The sequence below is a fragment of the Odontomachus brunneus genome, unplaced genomic scaffold (genome assembly GCF_010583005.1).
Source record: "Odontomachus brunneus isolate Ranch 3 - 2012 unplaced genomic scaffold, Obru_v1 Obru_scaffold_039, whole genome shotgun sequence".
In the NCBI taxonomy this organism is placed as follows: Eukaryota; Metazoa; Arthropoda; class Insecta; order Hymenoptera; family Formicidae; genus Odontomachus; species Odontomachus brunneus.
Window position 1 is genome coordinate 520,252 of NW_022639489.1, and position 19,836 is coordinate 540,087.

General features: G+C 39.9%; 1 protein-coding gene across 2 annotated transcripts in view; it reads left to right on the top strand.

Annotated features, from left to right (window-relative positions):
- The first annotated feature begins 21 nt into the window (after window positions 1-21).
- Window positions 22-19,836, top strand: part of LOC116844153 (basement membrane-specific heparan sulfate proteoglycan core protein-like) — a 280,015-nt gene continuing 260,200 nt past the window's right edge. For both annotated transcript variants that reach the window (XM_032815346.1, XM_032815347.1), the window contains exon 1: window positions 22-1,516. The gene's annotated coding sequence lies outside the window, so the exon portion shown is untranslated. The remainder of the gene's footprint in view (window positions 1,517-19,836) is intronic.

The window sequence follows — 19,836 nt, forward strand, 5'->3', positions numbered from 1 at the left end:
AGAGAGAGAGAGAGAGAGAGAGAGAGAGAGAGAGAGAGAGAGAGAGAGAGAAGGAAAAAGTACGAGTGTCGTTCGTTCCTTGGCAAACGCGCACGGTGACGTTTTCAGAACGTGCGAACTGTAAAAAATACTGCCGCGCGATAACGGTAACGTCGCGCCGCTGCTCCTTTACGCGACTGGGACGCGAGGCGTATTGGTGAGAACGATTATACGTTCGCCAAGTGCCGGCGCGAAGTACTCGGATAAGGATAAAGCTCCGGCTGGCCATTTGATCGGCCATTCGCCGCGCGAATCGTCCGTTTCGGAGCGCGCTGTGAGGCGACAATAAACCGCGAAGAGATCGCTGGGAGGGCGTTTTCCGCTTGCCAAGTGCGCCATTACGTCACTCGGACATTCCGTCGGACCGTTCTCTACACTCGTGTGTCTTGTTGCATCTTAATAATAAGGATCGAAGTGCAGTGTGCGCGAGGCTAGATCGCCGGGGTGTTCGCGCGGATTACCGTCATCTCGCGAGAAGTGTGCGAAACGCGAGAACACGCGAAGAGGAGCCACTGCGGAGACGCGCGGTTGGACGAGGAGCGTGGCGAAAATGAAGCAGTGATTGTATCATAGCATCGCATAACTGACGTCAGCGGCACACGACTCGAGGGAGAGGATTCGTGTAACGAGTCGCCCGAGACACGGGAGAGAGGGAGTTGCGTGCCGTGTGTCTCGAATTAAAAACGCGAGCGCGTGTGTATAGAATGGTTGGGAAGTATAATTGAAAGTAAAAAAGCTCGCGCTCTCTATCCGCCGCGACGGATGGTCGTGAAATCACGGTACGCGAGACGCGCGAGCGCTCGTAACAATATTGACATTGTCAACGAACGTTGGGACTGCTCGTTATCAATATCGAGGATTACGCGCCTTCCGGCATTCGCGCAAAGCAGCGGCAGTCGCCGGGGAAGAGCCGCGACGACGCGTACCATTAATTTCCCATCGCGTCGTCAAGTTTTCCCGTGAGTTAAGGCCGAAATTGAGGCGACGCGACAGCTGCTCCGTCGTGAGGGAAAGTCGCACGCGACGTCGCGCGGTCTAAATAAAATATGCACGGGGATAAAAGTGCCGGCTGCACGCCCGGCGAAAGCGCAACGGAATTCCTTTAATAAATCGCCATCGTGTCTCTCTCTCTCTCTCCCCCCCCCCTTCCTTTCTCCACGCGCGCTGTAACGGCGTGTCTTCGCGTGAGGGACTATTAAACACTCGAGTGTCGAGGGTCGTCGCGATCGTAGCCGTCGTCACGGGAATCGATCGATCGGCTCCCGTAAGATCCAAGAGTGCCGAGGAGTACAAGCTGTGCCGGAAGTGGTTGGATGTTTCGCGGCGAGTGCTCCGAAAGGTCGTCTCTTTTCGTTGCGTTCTCACCCACCCGGCTTGATTTCGTGCCATTGTTTCTCGGCTCGGTGTTCCACGTGGACAGCCATTTCCTCGATCGTGTGCACTTCAAAAGGAAGAGGAGCGCGCAACTTGTTTGGAGGTACGTTTTAAATCACCTTTACTCTGGTCTAACGGTGACCAACTTTAGCAGAAAGCCGGATGGGAGAGTAAGGTAACAGAAATGCCAGCTTTACTCTTCGCAAGTGGGGCGAAATTGGAATTTACTTTTTGATTTCCCGCATGGAGTGATAGACTCGCGTGTCAATGCAAAAATGCATGCGGAGTTGCAGAAAAGGCTTTTGCACGTAGAAAAATTTTAACCGTAACCATAAAGTCGTAAGGAAACTGACCAATCACAGTCGATAATTCCTCGAACGCAAGGAGAATAATCAACTCTGATTGGTCAGTTTTCTTACGACCTTACGGTTACGGTTAAGATTTTTCTACATGCAAGGACCTTAACGCCGCCTTAGGATCGATTAGGAAGCGTTTCGCAAGTCGGGAGCTGAGATAAAAATTGATTTGATTGATTGAGATTTTAAAAAACATCGCACAGTCGTAAAGTGAGCATGCATAACGTTAACGTGGAATTATGTACGTAAGCGTTCCTCGGGTACGTACATTAAAAAATGTTTCACACTGAAAAAAATGAATGATTGATTTAACTGAAATTATAGTTATTTTCGATCTCAATTATATTTTTTGGTTGTTCCAACAGGAAAATGATAGTAACATACATATGAGGTTATTATTACTAACGTTATAGAATTTAATAAAAAAACGGTTTTCTTGATCATAATTTATAATAATTATTTCTTTATATGATTACAGTTATAAACATTATTTTCTCAGTATAGAGCTGCGTTATGCTTTCATTATCTCTCAAAAAGATACTTTACCAATTAATTACGGATATTTCCCGCACGAGGAAAATATCGTAGTAAAAATTGCAACAAAACTTTTGCAACCTTGGATCATATAGAATTATGATTGAAGTTATCATATTCGTTTAAAAACATTAGATGCGTTTGACTTTTTGCTACAAGATTGTTGTAATTGCTTAAATGTCTTTTATATCAAACGATCTCGTACAAAACATGGGAAAAATGATTTCAATCAAACTGTCTAAAAATGGAATATATTGTAGTTTTTAACCTCCTGATCACAAATTTCATGAGTAAAACCTTCGAACATATCTTTTTGCTATGAGTGTTCGAAAGCGGCAATATTAGATTCTTGGGTAACGAAAAGTGAGGAAGAACAGTAAAGTTACACATAATACACGCATATACACACCAACATACATATTTCTGCAATGTCAAACTAATCAATAGATATTCTGCGGACGTGAATTTAATATTGCCGCTTTCGAATACTTGTTCAAAAAAATCTATCCATGTTCCATGTTGCATGGGTTTTCATCGATGCAAAAAATCATGTTCCATGGAATTTTATCCATGGAATTTGTGATCAGAAGGCCAAAAACTACACATATCCAATTTTTAGACAATTTGACTGAAACCAATTTTCCCATGTGTTTTATGCAGGTTTCTTTACTATTTTTTACAGTTAAATTCACAATTTTAACGTAGCCCGGCTTTACAGAGAGGAAACATTGCAAAAATAAATATAATTTCAAATTTTCCGCGTATGTCGGTTAGGAAGAATTTGCTCGGTTTATTGTAGGGATCGAAAGAACCACGGTAAGCCATTTTAGAGATAAGACCCAAAACACAAATCCCAGGTGATTTATTTGACGTGCATTGTTAGAACGCGATAATTAAAAGGCTGTCACAGTTTTCTGGGCGGGCAGTTAGTTCTCATTTATAAATGAGATTATAATGAATCGCGGGCGCAAACTCAATTTCTTCGAAGTCCCTAATGGATTTGTCACAAAAGAATGTTGGCTCGGGAAGAGTTTGGGGATCTCTTAATCTGTCTTTACTGCTTTCTCATTACCTAGAGCTCCGGAGAGTGAAGGCTCATTGAAATAAACGTGAGGGCTAAATTAAACGGACGGCAGTCTCCGATATTGCCTATTTACGTCGTGCGTTTTTCAAGAGGTCGCTTTTAGCTCGATCATTAACTCGATACATTGTTACACGTAAACAAAACTACCGCGTATAACGGAACGGCAAATAGGAGGTATCGATTAATTTATCGCACGTTGCAGTCGCATATTTTTGCGAAGAAAAGTCATTATCGTTATTAAAGGTTATTGTATGGCCGAATGTGAGTACACGCGATCACTGTGGAATATCATCAGTAAATAGGAGACAGATCGATGGCGGTAATGGTGCGTAATTCAAAATCTGCGGGGAAATAATAGTGTGCGGTAGTGTATGCGACGCGCGCCGAAATGTTATTATTCTTCCTTTTCACTCGTTATTTATGCAAATCTCATAATTGGTCATTTTCGAAAACGTTAAATTTCATGGATATCGGTTGATATCGATGTTCCTCGAGTTTTGCAAACTGCATTTTATGCACGTCGATTCGTGTCGATGTCAATTGCGTCAATCAGTTCACTCAGCACGTTTAAATTCTACACGAATTTTTTAGCTTTTCTTTTTTTCATATAAATTCTCGTCAATTTCACGGTGTTTCTAGTAGTGCAGAAATTGACTATTAGTAAGATCTATCTTGCTGAGAAACATAGTATTTTGCTAGAAACTACGAATTTTTTAATTGCACATTTTAGTTCTCAAAATATAAATAGCGCATTTAAAATGAAAAGGTAGTCGATTACTGCAGAATGTCGATCTGTCGATTGCAAGATTTCATAATAAGAAACTTGTATGCGCTGCATACACAGCGAAGTATGATCTAACTGCTCGTGTAAGGATTGACTATTCGAGAGCTGAGATATTAGTAACTAAAGTTGACACTTTTTCTACATGTTTTCTGAGGTTAACGTGCTATTTTTAATTTTATTCTCGATATCTTCCAAACTCTCTCTCTCTCTCTCTCTCTCTCTCTCTCTCTCTCTCTCTCTACATGCGAGATTTTGATGAAAAACTTATGTGCATTAAAAGCTAATATGCAAACATTATGCAACAATTTCCGAATTATCGACTATTTTGTCTTAAAATTACAATAATGGGAAGATCATAATTTATAGTAATACTCGAAACACATATACAGATGTTAAAAAATTAGCGTATCTTCTTGATATCTGTACATCTCTATTAGATAAATTAATGCATAAAATGAAGCACTCATTAGAAAAATGAAAAAAATAATATTTCTTTTTCACTTGTAATATTGTGAATATATATATATATATATATATCTCAATTTTGTTTCAAATCAACAGAGATGCTTGAATAATGGAATAAATGTATAGAAACGTAATTTTGTCCGATAAATGGTAAATTTGAGTGATTCCCTTGATGCGCCACTCAATACGATATTTAGCGATATAACTATCTCAACAACTGTTCAATTTTAATAATACAATAATCATAAATCATAGCTTCACGGTATCCACCAATAATTAAAGTGTACAAAGAGTGTTTGAAATCCTATAGTGTTTGGCATACTCGGAGATCCATAAATCGGCCGCAGATTTCAATCAAGTCTGAAAGTTGATGAACCACGCTGCGTTTTAAATATGTGCTCGGCGTAAAATAAAATCGAGAAAACTAATTTCTAATTACGGATAAGGTAACGAATATTGACTTCCGCGCCAAGAGCGTATTTTTGCGGGCCTGCCCTCTCCTTCATGCGTGAGAATATTGATGCGATATTTTTTTACAGTTACCGCGCGGTCTGGCAAACTGCGATAAAATTTCCAACTCTTTGCGGTTGGCGTACGTGTGCGGCACCGCTGCGGGTAATCGCGCCCACAAAAGGAAGAATGTCAGTCCGCGCGCGTTTCGTAATAATACCCACGAAATAATCTCCGCTGCGTCAAATTACTGTAACTTTAATGCATTGCCGTCGGCGTTGCGCCAGAGCATACGTCGTTCTTTGAATGCTGCTTCAGCGCTCGAAAGCTCGCCTGTGTAATTCATCACATTTGACAATATTAGCGATTACTCCGCTCGCGTTCGTCCTTATCTGCAGCTGCCGACTAATTATACCAACGTCGACTCATCACTCAGTATTTTGTACGTACACGGTATACTTTCCTTTCCTCTTCTCCCGCGATTGGGGCGTGCAGATTAATCACGTTGCGTTCATTATGCAGACGCCCCGTAAGAAATACTCCGCGAAATATGTACAGCGAGATAGGTGCAGCCTCTCGTGGAGGAAGGCATTTTGCACAAGCAAAAAATAAAACGTGAAACGTAGCTTCCCTCCTGCCATGTCGTTTGAAACTGTATGAGCTCGGGGGCTGTCGAAGATTCGATTTTATACGGGATGGCGGGAAGCGTCAGAATGAACGGAAGGTGGAGGAAGAAGACGAGGGACAGAGATTCGAATAATGGACGAATCTTGCGCAAAACTGAAATGATTGATGGAAGTGTGGGCGGAGACAGGGTAGCGGAAATGCCGCGGGAACAAAAGGAGGGGAGGAAGTAGTTATGTTTGTGTGCGGAGTAGGTCGGCACCTAGAACGCTTGAACGCAGTTAACTCGAATGCTCCTGATAATAGTGATACTACGGAGAGTCATCAGCCGACTGGTTAACGAGTTCTCCATCCTTTCCCGAGGACTGACATTTGTCATCGTTCGGCTCCGACGAAGCAATTCCTGTTCGTTTCCCTTCCTTTGTCCCGCGGATAAAAATCAGTCAAGATTGGATGTCTCCACCCTCTTTTAATGGGGAAAGTAGTATCAGGCTTGCTAAGCAAGATTAATGTCGAATGTCTTAAACGACGGGCAATGGTGATCGATACATTTTGTGTCGTAATTCCCTCGTTTGTCGTAGTCATCTTGTAATCGCTGACAAATCTTGTTTATTATGCAAAGTAGTTTTTTCGCATTCTTTCGCCGATCGCGACTAACATTTTTGTCTTTAACAACGTACAGTATAGAAAGAGACATGAAGTTTTTGAATATATAGTGCTTCAAAGAAATAATAATCGGAAAGTGTATACTTTGCGAGATATCTCATATTTTATGCTAAAAAGTATCGAGATAAAATGTAAAATATCTCAAAAAGTATTAATTTTTTTATGATTCTACTTAAAAAATTAAATGTTAAATAAAATGAAAGATGTTGGGTGCTTTGAGGTGTTGTATATAACTTATTTTATATATATATATATATGTATATATATATATTTGAGAGAGAAATTAACTATTTAATTATTTCTATATTATAATATTGGAAAGAAATATCTTAAAAAAAAATACATTATTTTAGTGAGATTCGAATGTGAGATCTCTGGATTATGAGCCGTCCGTCTTATGCGTTGCGTCAATTCTCCAATTGATACATTTGTTATATATTAGCTAGTTATATATAGGCATAACTAGCGTTGAATATTCGATTATAATAATGAAAAATTATTTCTATCAAAACTGGTTAAAGAAAATCATAATGGTTACCATAACGGTTGCCGTTTAGCGAAGCTATTGCGAACGTGCCCCGATCTTCCCTACTTTTATACGTTCACCTAACGACTGAAAGTCTTTACGCGCGCGGCATAAGTCCAAGTTGCGTGGATATTTTCGAAAAAGTCGTTGGACATCTCCTCGAAACTTTGGCGTATTACTGGAACCGAAACTTTTTCGAAAGCTACTTCGCCGCCGCGGCATATTTTCTCATTCGATTTAAGCCGAAGGATTTTACTATCCTCACACCTCGGATTTTACGATCGGTGTTCCCATATCGCAATTGCGTCGGATAAACTTATCTGCTCTACCACCGCTGCCATTCGCGTCCCCGTCTCCCCCTCTACCCTTCTCTTCTCCCTTCAACAGTGATTTAGTAGACCAATAATATCGGCGTCGCAATAATTTTCTCTGCATGACAAATATGTACTAAAACGTATCCGCGGCAATTTGTATCAATAACCATATTTCATTACACGTATCACGGCGTTACCGGTCTTGGTACGTTTTCGATTCCATATTGGCGCAGCCACGTTACCTAATCACGCTTACATTTCATTCGCAAACTGATACGTGCGATATACCAGTCTTTTGAGAGGGAAACGAGGTTTATATGAAGAAAAATAGCATTTTGCTAAGGTGACCAGATTTCCCAGCCCTGAATTCGGGACACTTCATAAATATGTGAAGCGGAGGACGGGCGGAGGGAAATAAAAAGATCCGAAAATTATTTGACAATCATTGAAAATAATGACAAATCGATGTCCCGAATAGCACTCGAAAAAATTCGGGACAAAGGGTGAAAAATCGGAACTGTCCCGAAAAAATCGAGACGTCTGGTTACCTTACATTTTGCAGACAAGAAAATTCCGTTGAATTTTTAACGTGACGAGAATATATTAGCGCGGGAGGAGATCGTGTAAAGGGCCAACTAATGTGCAAAATATATTCGATATAGAATTAATAAAAAGAGCAGTCGCGTTACTTAATAAAATTTTATCCGCATATTTTTACTTTTATTTATTTGAAAGGAAAGCTCGTTTCTAATACATATTCTTAATTAAATTGCGCGTATTATATCTAAATATATTGTGAATATTGGGAATATAATGTTTAATACAATAAGTTAATGTGTAAGGGAAAACTTATTTTCGCAAGTTCGCAGAATCTGAGTTTGCAGAACTTTAATTTTAATAGATTCAGGATAGACTGGTATGCGCGCGTAGACGTGATAGTTGTTAACGTTTAATGGTCTTCAACAAACTTGCAATTTCAGCGGAATAAGTTTCCGATTTTTGCGAGATTTATGTCGCGCGATGAGTTTAATGAGTTCTGCACATGACAGAAGAATTCACGGACACCAGTCGACTCAATTCGAGATAAGTTTAGGTAGAAAATCCTACATTTGTTATTTCTTCTTAAGACCATCAAGACATGCGCACGATCAATCCGAATATCTGTCTGTCGATAATGAGATCTCACGTTATCCAGACTTTTCAGATTTAATCGCGTCGTGGAAACGGCGATATACTTGTTTCGCATTTCAATTGCGGCGTGCATCAAGCGCGTCTGAAAATTCAGCCGGCCTCTCCGACTCGGGTTCTTACTTTCTCTCGTCACTGTAAAATTACGGCAACGTCTCCGGAATATGTAATCGTCCTTTCATTCAATATTCATCGAAGCAACGCCGCCGTCGGGTCAAAGTAATCACTCATAGCTTTGCGCGGGCATAACGATTCTATACTGAAGGCCGATTAGTGCATTTGTCATGCAGCCGGGGTATCTGGGGTCGCGCGTACCCCCATTAGTGACGTACGGTCCTCAGCCAGACAATGCCACCCTCCTCTATGCGAAGACGGCGAACCGAATTCTACTAAGTGAACGCTGTCTGATCAATGGGAATGCTATATTTCGGGAGAAACGGTTCGTCATCGTACGAAACTCTGCACGTGACATCGTCCCTTTCACTTTGAAAAGGATTAATGTACGACTCATATGAGCGATGCTGGCGCGCTTTCGCAACAAGTTAGACTTGCACCCGCGAGCCGCGAATTTGTTCTGCTGTGTCGGATCTAATAAAAATCTCGTTAATCAAATGAGAGGAGAGAGAGGAGGTCAATAAAAGCCGTTCGCGTTTGTTGGACCTCAACTGCAGAAGGATAACAAAGATCCAAATATGGACCAAATGCGAGCTACCAGTATCTTGGCTTTGCATAGTACTACACACTACTGAGAAGCATTTAAGTAATTCTTTTTCCAGGACGTAGTATGTGACAAAGTTTAGTTGCATTATTGTTTTCGAGTCGGTTTAGTAATTATACAAAAGTTTTTGTTTTTTTTTTATATTTGGTCAGTTACGCAGATATGTGTATCCTATTTTTTATTTAGGAACATGGATATTATTGATGTAATTGCTTCTGAATTATTAAGAGTACAAGGGTGGGTGTATTAAAAGGCATTATTAGTTTAGTTGAAAATTCATTGTGTTATAACCTCAAATGGCATCCATGATGTGATGTTGCGAATACAGATTACTGCAAATGGTTTTAATAACGAGTTCTAATAACTAGTAGATGACAATAATAGTGACTTGTCAGTCAGAAAAAGAAGATTTGAAGGAAATAGTGATGCCAGTTGTCGTTTTTTGTGACAACAAATTTTCTGATGTTATAAGGGAAAAATTGTGGGTACACAATTTAATGTACTCTTTGTGGGTGCACAATGATTGTGCAGGGGCATAAGATGGCAAGATGATTATGTATGCGACTTTTGTCAATGAATATTGTAAGGAATAAATTAAAATGTGTTTTTTTTTATCTTAAATTCTATGTTACTAACAAGTAAATCTACTCAAAAGTTACACTCCGATTTCTTTCTAATTTGGCACAAATGTAGGAGTACAAAAAATATTTAGGTTATATTTTTTCATTTTGGCCTACTTTGAGTTTCACAGGCAGTTTATAGCTTTTTAATGTTCTCACTCCTATCATCAACAAATGCAACAATGTCAAAAATGATTCAAATCTCGGCCAAATCAAAAAATTATTTGTATAAATATTTTTTTTTTCAAATTCTTTTTACATGGTTTGTTTAAACATTTTATTATTTATACAAATAACATATTTGATTTCATATTCGTAACCAACAAACCAAAAACCAAACCTAAAACCAAGCCTATATCTTGTATTCAATTTTATTTTTTATGCAATTTTGTTGCATCTGATGATAGGAGTGAGAAATTAAAAAGCTATAAACTGCCTGTGAAACTCAAAGTGGGTCAAAATGAAAAAATATGATCTAAATATTTTTAGTATTTTTACATTTGTGTCAAATTGAAAAGAAATCGGAGTGTACCTTTTGGGTAGGTTTACTTGTAAGAAAGCCCTATTTAAGCCCTTTTTTCAAAACAGTGTAAATTTTAAAAATTTTTAGAAAAGTGTGAATAATCCAATCAGTTTAAGAGTATACTCTTTACAAATATTGAAGTAGACCAGTTGCTAGATATAACACATATTTGTCCACAATAAACTTAAACATTTCGAGATTTAGAAAAAGAGGTGGTGTCTCATATTAGGACCGAGAAAATATTTCGCCGTAAACTACAATGTAATTACACAGGAAAAGGGTAGCGTGATTAAAACTGGAATCAGTACAGTGCTAACACGTAATAATAAATAAAAGGGCGCTGGCAGCGAACAAATGAAAAAGATGCCGTGAAAAGAGGAGAAACACGCTTCCTTGCAATGTATATATCTGAAAGAGAGAGAGAGTGTTGATTATATTCGAATATATATCGACAGTGCTCGCAGAGTACTCCGAAATAGGTGTATGGGGCGGATGAGTCTTGCGTGCGAGAGTCGGTTTTACTAGGATTTATTCACGTATGCCTCGTTAAAGGTGTACAAACACATACTTCCGCAGTATTCATTAAAATAACAGATACTTGGCGGTGGCCGGATAAATGTCGGAAACTGAGTTACGCGCCGCCCTGTTCTGCCCTGCTGCCTGCCTGCCTGTCGTTATTCATTTTAAACGAGCGCGAGATGACGATTCGTGTTGACTGTCGCGCGATATTCCGTTCCGCAAAGGTAACTTTAATCTAGTATATCGCGAAAACGCCAAATAGATATGAGTGCGCACGCACTCAACAGCGTATGATGAAGCGTGTGTATATCCGACGCAGTTGGAGTTAGTGTGAGAGACTAGGGTGGAAAAATGTTTTGACGCTTAAATATGAAGTGAGCCGGAATAGTGTGGGCGTGCCCTTTATCCAAGAGGGCTCGCCCTAGGTCAAGTCTGATCGATTTATCCTTTAAAGTATTCCTTCGTCGTCGACACAACAGGTTGCACATGCCTCAATAATTAAAAATACTTCAGCAGCTACTTCCTAGACGATAAATATGTCATGCTTAGAAGAGAAGAGACTTTCAATTTATATGAGATTCAACGTTTCCAGCGTAAAAAACTCTTTGCGAAACGGCTTGAACACACTTTTTCCCACGGAATTAAGAGCGTATTGAATAGTCACAATTGCGTGCAAACGCTCACGGGTTTGCATAATAATTGCTTACAACAGGAACCAAAGTGCATGATGGATCATATTTCTATCATAGATAAAAATAGAGTGAAGATGCTCACGCCTCTCCTGAATTCTCCAATGCAGTTTACGTGACATCGAGTATCTCATATATTGTCACTTTGCCTCCTGTCATAACAGATTACCGCGGAGACTCGTGAGTGGTGGCTCGCAGTCGTGAGCATTTGATGTGCTCCTAGTTTCATGGAACAAAAACGTGTTCGAACCTGTTTGGCAGACGAATGTATGCTCAGTTGTAAAACGGTTTGCACACATTTTTCCAATAAAATTTCAGCGCTTCAAATTGTCACAATTGGAAGATGTTACTGATGTTACGCGTTTGCGCAGTAATCGATTATGAGAAAAAGCCAAGTGACAATATATAGAACATCCGACGTCACAACAGCAAGGAAACGTCTAAAATCGAGATATAAAACATTATGAAGACGTTCAGCAACGAATGTACATCGCGAATACGAAAAAATCGAAGCACGGGAGAGAAAGAAAGCGACAAGTAAAAAGCTAGTTGCGAATTGAGCTTGCAAGAGCGAAGAAGAACCAGCTTTTTTCTCGAGGTTTGTTAAGCAATCTATATTCATAGCTAAAGGGCACCGTACAATAGAAGAGTGCAGGAATATTGCTTGGTATTCTTAGCAGCAATCTGCTGAGTGAATGCCACTTCGACTGAAATAACATTAAATGCCGCATACGTTTACGCCCGCGAGATCACCCTTTTGCATCAGCGCTAAAGTCTAATATTACAATGTCGGTTTCATTCAACATCTACACGCTCACACGTATACACATGAACGCGTGAACGGATACCTATAGTCGTATGAAACTCTTACTATTGCTGCCACGAGAAACTCGTAACTTAGCGGCCTTTATTGCAGCAAAACTTGGGACATTAAAGCGGCGTCTTATGCGATCATTCACGGTGAAGGAAATTGGCGCGTTTTGGAGTCGAATAGCTCATTCTTTCTCGACGGCGGCGATATCGCTACGAGTATCGACATATAGTATTGGACGGAGCATGGGACCGAAACTGTCTTGACAGGCGTAGAAAGAGACAAGACGGTATGTGGGTAGAAGCGGTTCAAGGAGCCAGAGGGCTATACGAGGCCATACTTAAAATTATATTATTCTAATTCAATTTGCTTTTTGCAACAGTAAGAATATAAGATTTAAGTAGCAAGGGAAATAATTGAAAAAAAATATTAATTTTCGTGTTAAAAATCGGTTTTGCTAACTTACTCTGATAACCAACTGGCCTCAGTCTTCCCTACGATATACACTGTTCCCCTTCGTCTTAGAAAAAATTCCATCAATGAACAGAGAGTAGAAAGAGAGAGAAATATCCGCATCCAAACATCTAGTTCTCTTCCTCTAGATCTCTTAAGATGAGAGATTGAAGAAATCTTGCTGCGTCCGATATTATATGGCGGTGAATACAAGCATTGCTTGGTGCGAAGGACGCGCGGACGCGAGCGAGCCGACGGTTGTCGTCCGGTCGACAACACTTTAACGACCGTGCGCGTAATCATACAGGGTGGTAGACAAGCAACCGACAACAGATGGATGGATACGCTCGGATGAAACGGCGCATCGGTGCACGCGCTAGTGGTGTTGATTTTCAGCTCGTGCATGGCGAATGAGTGTGTTTGTCTGGCCGCAAACACGCACATACGTGTAGCATCCTCGCGCAACACTTGCCCCGGGCGTTTTACATTCGCGGTATAAAGCGAGAAAGCAAACAAAGTGGACGGTATAATTTTGCAGCAGTGGAATGATACACTGATTGCAGCTACGGGACGCAGCGACGGGTTGACTTTATGGCGACGACGAACGCGCCGCGCCCTGTTCCCGACTATTCCCTTCCTCCTCTCTCCCTCCCCCTGTCCTCCCGTCTCTCGGACCTCGTGATTCATGAGAAGCGATTTTTCGCGCTCTCATCTAATCGAGAAGCGGCGCTCCGATCCGTTTTACCATAAACACCAGCCGCTTCTGTGTATAAGGTATTCATTTGTGCATACAGATCGAAAGACCCGATGCAGTCGCGAGTACACAAATCCAACTGCATGTCAACTGATAGTTTGTAGAGCTGACAGGATACCGATATAACGCATTGCTTTTTTACTTGGTTGTGTAAAATTGCAAACACTTATACAGAGTGAATACACTTATACAGAGAATGTTAATAAGTGACGGAGAATCTGAAATTACGTAAAAGTTTATAAAAATTAATAAATTTGTTATTTGTTAAAAATACTTTTTTTGGTTTTGATAGCATGAAATATTCCACCGTATGTTGACACTTTTATTCTGCATAAATTTGCGATTTTACCAAGTGGGAAAACTGTGCAAACTATGAAAACTGTATTGTGTCAATATTCAGCATCCCATTAATCCAAGACGATCCATCAATAGAGGGTAATCTACGTTATTGCTGAAAATCCATTTATATCGCGCATAAATATCCAAAGCGTATACATACCCATATCTTTATTGCATTCTTATCTATCAGATGAGAGTACAATAAAAAAATCAATACTTCATGGGCTGTCACTTCGATCTCAAAGTCATCTCAAAGACATCTTGGCACATTAATATAATACAAGAATAATTTAATTACAATTAAACAGAAATTATTCTAAAAAATATGCATACTACAAAATTATTGTAATTACTTGAACGTTCTTTTACATCGTGCGTTCGTTCGTTATGTTATAAAACCCGCAATTTTGATAATAGAAAGATGATTCGAGTTTTCGGTGATACGAGGGCATACATTCCGTGTTATTACTTTCCGCGATATATACATCAATATTTTGGAGCGGCTACGGACAACATTTTACCGATCTGAAAGCAGTGGCGGAGAAGAGTAGGAAGAAAAGAGAGGCAAGGAAATGTAACGTGTACAAGGATACAGGACATTTGCTCTTTCACTTCCACATTACAGGAAGATATAGGTCATTCCGAGGTATTGATATTATGGCAAAGGGAGCTTTGGCTCATTGGATATTTATGCGCGATATAAATGGATTTCCAGCAATAACGTGGAAACGGCGAAGTTCGTAAAAAGGCAACTAAACCGAGCCGTACGACTGTCGATAAGATTAAGTATCTTTGAATCACGTAGTTTTTACGGCGCCGCAATCGCCGTCCAATACGTCACACTCTTGCCGCGATGTCGTTTCGCGCGCGATGCATCACCGACCAGGGTGTGATCGTCTTAAAGGGGATGCCAGAGTGGGCGACGAACTCCAGAAATGTCGATAACGTAAGGACGATCGTCAAAACGTCATGTGTCAAAAAAGAGCACTGATACAATCACGCTACTCTTGTCGTATTTCTTGTACATGTAGATCTTATAGAAAATATATGCTCTTGCGCCATATATTTAGCAGAAAATACAGCCATGTGTGTATATCTACAAAAATCCTTCTGCAAACTTGTCATACATCTTGAAACTTTCAAATTTAGTTGTAAAGATACATCGATGTTTTTTGCGATTTTCCTGACCAGAGCAAACACACGTTTGGTATATTCAAGCTACGGAACTTTTCGTGCAAACATTTACTCTGACTGACAGTTTTGAGTCAACTTTGAGATTTCTTATCGTTTCCATCATATCGAGTAATGCCGCAATTAACTCTTCATACACTTTTATTACAGAAGTACTTGTAATTCTGAGCAATCAATACGACGTAATAGACTTTGCGGAAAAAAGTCAGTGTTTTGTCGTATTAAAGTATTGCCAACCGATCAAACTATCGAAAGTCCTGTTAACAGAACGCAATAATAATCGCTCGTATCCAAATAACGAGACGTGCATGTGCGCCATCGAGCGTGTAAATTGCACCCTTGTCATCGACGATACGTCGACAAACGGTTCGTCGCGAATCGGACGTATTTCTGACGCATTTTCCACGTAATACCGTCGCCTGGGTGACGCGCTGCGCGACACGCTTCCGCATAAATGAAATGCACGGCATTAAACACGGTGGAGAGAGACGTGGTCGACTTTATGATCGCGAGAGAAGCACGCCGCTCGCTCCTGATTCTTTTACTCGGTTCGCCCCGACAGTGAGCTTCGCAGCCGTTTACTGCTGCGTTTTAACGTCATAGAGGTAACGCGGATGGGAGGAGGTTCCAGGACGTCTGGCGCACAAGGGAGACGGAGAGAGTTTCGACCTCCCCCTCGCTTCTTCTCCGTACAATAGTTTCGAAGCTGCCGGCGTCGCGAGGCTGGCACCGGGAACCTGTATCCGACTTCTGGTCTGAACGCGCACGCCGTAATACGAGAAGCGGTTACGGCGGTGCGCATAGAATATTTTACAAAAATGCACGCTCTCCGAAGGGGCATTTCTTATAGTGAATTCGGTTGCTTGCGCTAGTGCGCACGGTGTGCGCACTAAGGCTTGTTCATAGTATGTTATTATGATTAAAGATTGTCTTAAATAAATGCTCAAATATTTTTAACCAATAATATGATATATACAACATCCGTACGAATCATTTTATTAGTTAAAATGTTTTTAAATATGTATTTAAGACACGATCTTAAATATAAAAATGCACTGTAAACAAGCCTTAAGGCGCACTCAGTGCGCACTAGTGCAAGCTACCGAATTCGCGATTTTTCACGGCCGTTCGAATTCGTCGCGCGCGGCGCGTCCACACACTAAGAAAAAAAAAGCTATTGGATTGACAAAATCGGAGGACAGCCAGCGTTCCAAAGAAATATTGCATCTGTTGAACAAATTACGCGTTAGTGCAACAATAAGTTGCGTTGATATGATTACTGACCAAACCATTGGGTCTGTTCTTTTCAGCTGAACTGGTGCAGTAAGTTAGAATGAAACAAAATATATTTGTTTCACTCTAATTTGTTGTACTACTAGTGTGCATCAGGTCTGACAGTTCATCCAAAAAGAACAGATCTGTAGAGTCGACTGGCACATCGCGGCGGCTACATAATTCGTTCAATTGACTAAACGTTCGCTCAAACGAATTTTATTCGTTCAAACAAAGCCTCATTAACTCGACCACTTTTTTTTCCTCGGTGTACCATCTACGTCGACCGCAGCCCCCTTCCCCGCCGTCATTGTGTCGCGGTACGAAGTGCGTTACGTTCGCACGGCTCGTTTACGACGAGAGGCCGAAAAAGTGACCGGCACGGGGTGATTCCGTGCGGGAGTAAACAGAGGGGCGAGCGAATATTGTTTAGGACGAGCCAGGCGAGCGAGCGACGCGTGAAATTGTCGGCCGCCGTCAATGCAATTGGTCGCGCATTTTAATGCTTTTAGCGACACCACGAGACTCGCACGCGTTATTGAATGTAGACTGGAAGCTGTCGGGTGTTAATCCGGTTTTCGGTTTTGCATTAATTAAGCGATTAAGTATCACGATGGTGTGACAGAACAAAAGAGGAGGGCAAAGAAGTAAGAAAATAATCGGGAAATGAAAAATTGCAAGCAAGTGAGCAATTTACTTTAACACCTCAATATGGGATAACTATAACTACACGATTTCCTTCTGATCTGTTGGCTAGGGAAAGCGAACGGAAAGCGAAGGTCACGTTATCTTTTCATTCTTATATGTTTATTTTTACAGTCGCGAAGGGAGAGAGAAAGAGAGAGAGAACGGATCAGTATGTCTGCGGTGTGCCTGAGAATATTAAAGTTTAATTTGTTTTTGTAAGAAGGGCAGTGAATTTAGTCGGACTACGCTTTCGTGTACACTGCCACTTTCCATCGATCAAGTAACTTGTAAATGAAGATTGATAAGCGACCCATATGAAACAAAAGAAGTTGTTCTTTAAGATACCGATAAAGTTTCTGGACTTTTAGTACTGGTAGAAACTTTTTCTCGGTATAAACTGATAACATAGTACTTGGCAAAAGTCGGGCCGACCTGTCTCCTGTTGGCACCGTTAAACGTTGCCCAGAACTTTCGGTCGGATTTAATAAACTTGAACACAAAGATTGTGTTAAATGCTGCCCGAGATTCAGTATATGTGCTGCATTATTATTTCCACGCATGAATGCCAAAAATCAGAATCACTATATTCCGCGATACGACCCGCAATGTTATGCCAAATCTTGGAGATTATATGTGCCGGAAAAAATTAATGATATTTAAAATTTATAATGAAAAATATCCACGGTTTTTTATGTTTTAACTCAAATGCATACAATTTGACCTTGCACAAATTCTTTAATTAATGTACCATAAGTATTTAATTACATAATTATATGTAACAAGATGTTTTACAAGATTAGTATGTTATACAGCTTGATTGAAAAGCAGCCATTACTTATGCATCAACATAATGTAATTCGGTGACTTCTTAATGAGAAAATATTCTTCATCCTGCAGGCAACGTTAAAATGTTTCCGCTCTTGCGAGGTAAGTAGGGAGGAAATGCAAATTTCTCTGTTCAGAAGCGCTCTCCCTTCTAGTAAAGTGAAAGTACTTTACCGCTTAATTTTTTGCCCATCTTGCTGATTTATAGTTCCAGGTCGACTTTATTGCTCGACGATTTTCCTCGAAGCCGGTACATAAATGAAGTTTGGCTATATCCATTACTCACAGATCTTTCATCGCCGATCGACTTCTACTTTCCTTAATCTAACGTTCGTTATAATCGAGGTATTAAGGGAAAAGTAGTAAGAAATATAATGAAAAGTACAAGAGAGAAAGAGAGAGAAAGAGAGAGAGAGAGAGAAAGAGAGAAAGAGAGAGAGAGAGAGAGAGAGAGAGAGAGAGAGAGGGGGGATAAAATAAAATGATGGAAAATACAACATTTATCTCATGATTTCATAATATTTTGTTTTTATAATTTTATAATTATTATATATTCTTCTCCACGCTTCGTATTTTTCCAAGTAAGATTTTATAATCAACTCCATTAGTATGTATCGTAAACATGATCCTAGCGTTAAGTCAGTAGTAACGCGATACGTTTAAAACATTTTTCTTAAAATTTGTATAAAAACTTTTTGCTCAAAATTACTATTTTATTATTTCTTCCAATTATTTCTTAAGAATTCTTATGAAATCTTATCTTTTTTTTTATACTAAAAAGGCTATTGATTTCTCGTCATTCATCCTGATTTTCTGTCCGAGTAAAAGATCCCTGTAATAGTATCAGGCGAAAAGTCATCATTCGCCCCTGGTTTTAGGGTTATAAGGCATAATAATGTTTAACGTGCGATGAGCGATGTGTGGAGTGGGACGAGCGATGTGTAGAGTGGAGCGAGCAGCGAGCGGCGTTCCATGTGCGTCCTTTGTCGGCGATCGGTGTGGTGCGCTCTTAGCAAATTCACACTGTGGATTTCGCACCTCGCTTCGACGTGGCACGTTGAGCAGAAGCAATTTTTGTAGTCAGGATTCGCCGCACGTTAAAGAGATGCTAAAGCTGAAAATTTTATCGACAAAATACTGACATTTTTCTGCGAAGCTTACATTGTACTGATTGTACAGAAATACAAATGAACGCAATGAAAGTACGTGCAAGAATAAATAAGAATATTGTTTAATATATGATTGTGTTAGTAACGATCGTCTCTGCGTTATCGACATTGTTCGTGTTCGTCAATGACTTCAGAATCCCCTTAATATCTCCGCGTAGAAACATTATAGTGACATGCAGGAAATTGCAATTCGGAAGCTGAGATCGTCTCGCTTCTGTTAGGGGGACGTTTATTTCTCTACATGATTTATTAATACCGGAGTGGGCGCGTATCGGTCATTTCCCCGTACTTTTTCATCTTCTGCTTATATAATCTAATATATTGACATTATCGTATTTTCGCTTTTACGTAAATTTTCTTTGATGTTTTCTCGTATAACATGGAGAAGAAGACGGCATAGACGCGCTTATTTCTATGTGAAATTTGATACGTTTTTAGCAGTCGATCTAAAAAACCATAGCGCACCTACTAACGTTAGTCTTTTATCTCTGTCGCGTCAGCGTCGCTCGATGCGCCGCCGAACGTCTATTGTCTTTCCGACATCGTAGTTGGACGGACGATTCTCTCTTTTTTGTTGAATCAATAAAATTTTCAACAGCGTAATTGGAGTATATATTCTTGATTCAAGCGATATTATTAAAACTAATACTTGAATTATTGAAACAATATATAATGTGATAGTTTTAATATTGCCATTGAATCAAGAAAATTTATTCTTTATTTCTAAATTTATGAAATAAATGTTTAAGTTTATTAAATCAATATTTAAGTTAATCAAAGTAAAACGAGAGAAGTAAGAAATTCTTATTTTATTTTATTAAACTAAAATAATATTTTTTACTAATGCAGTTAAAATAAAAAT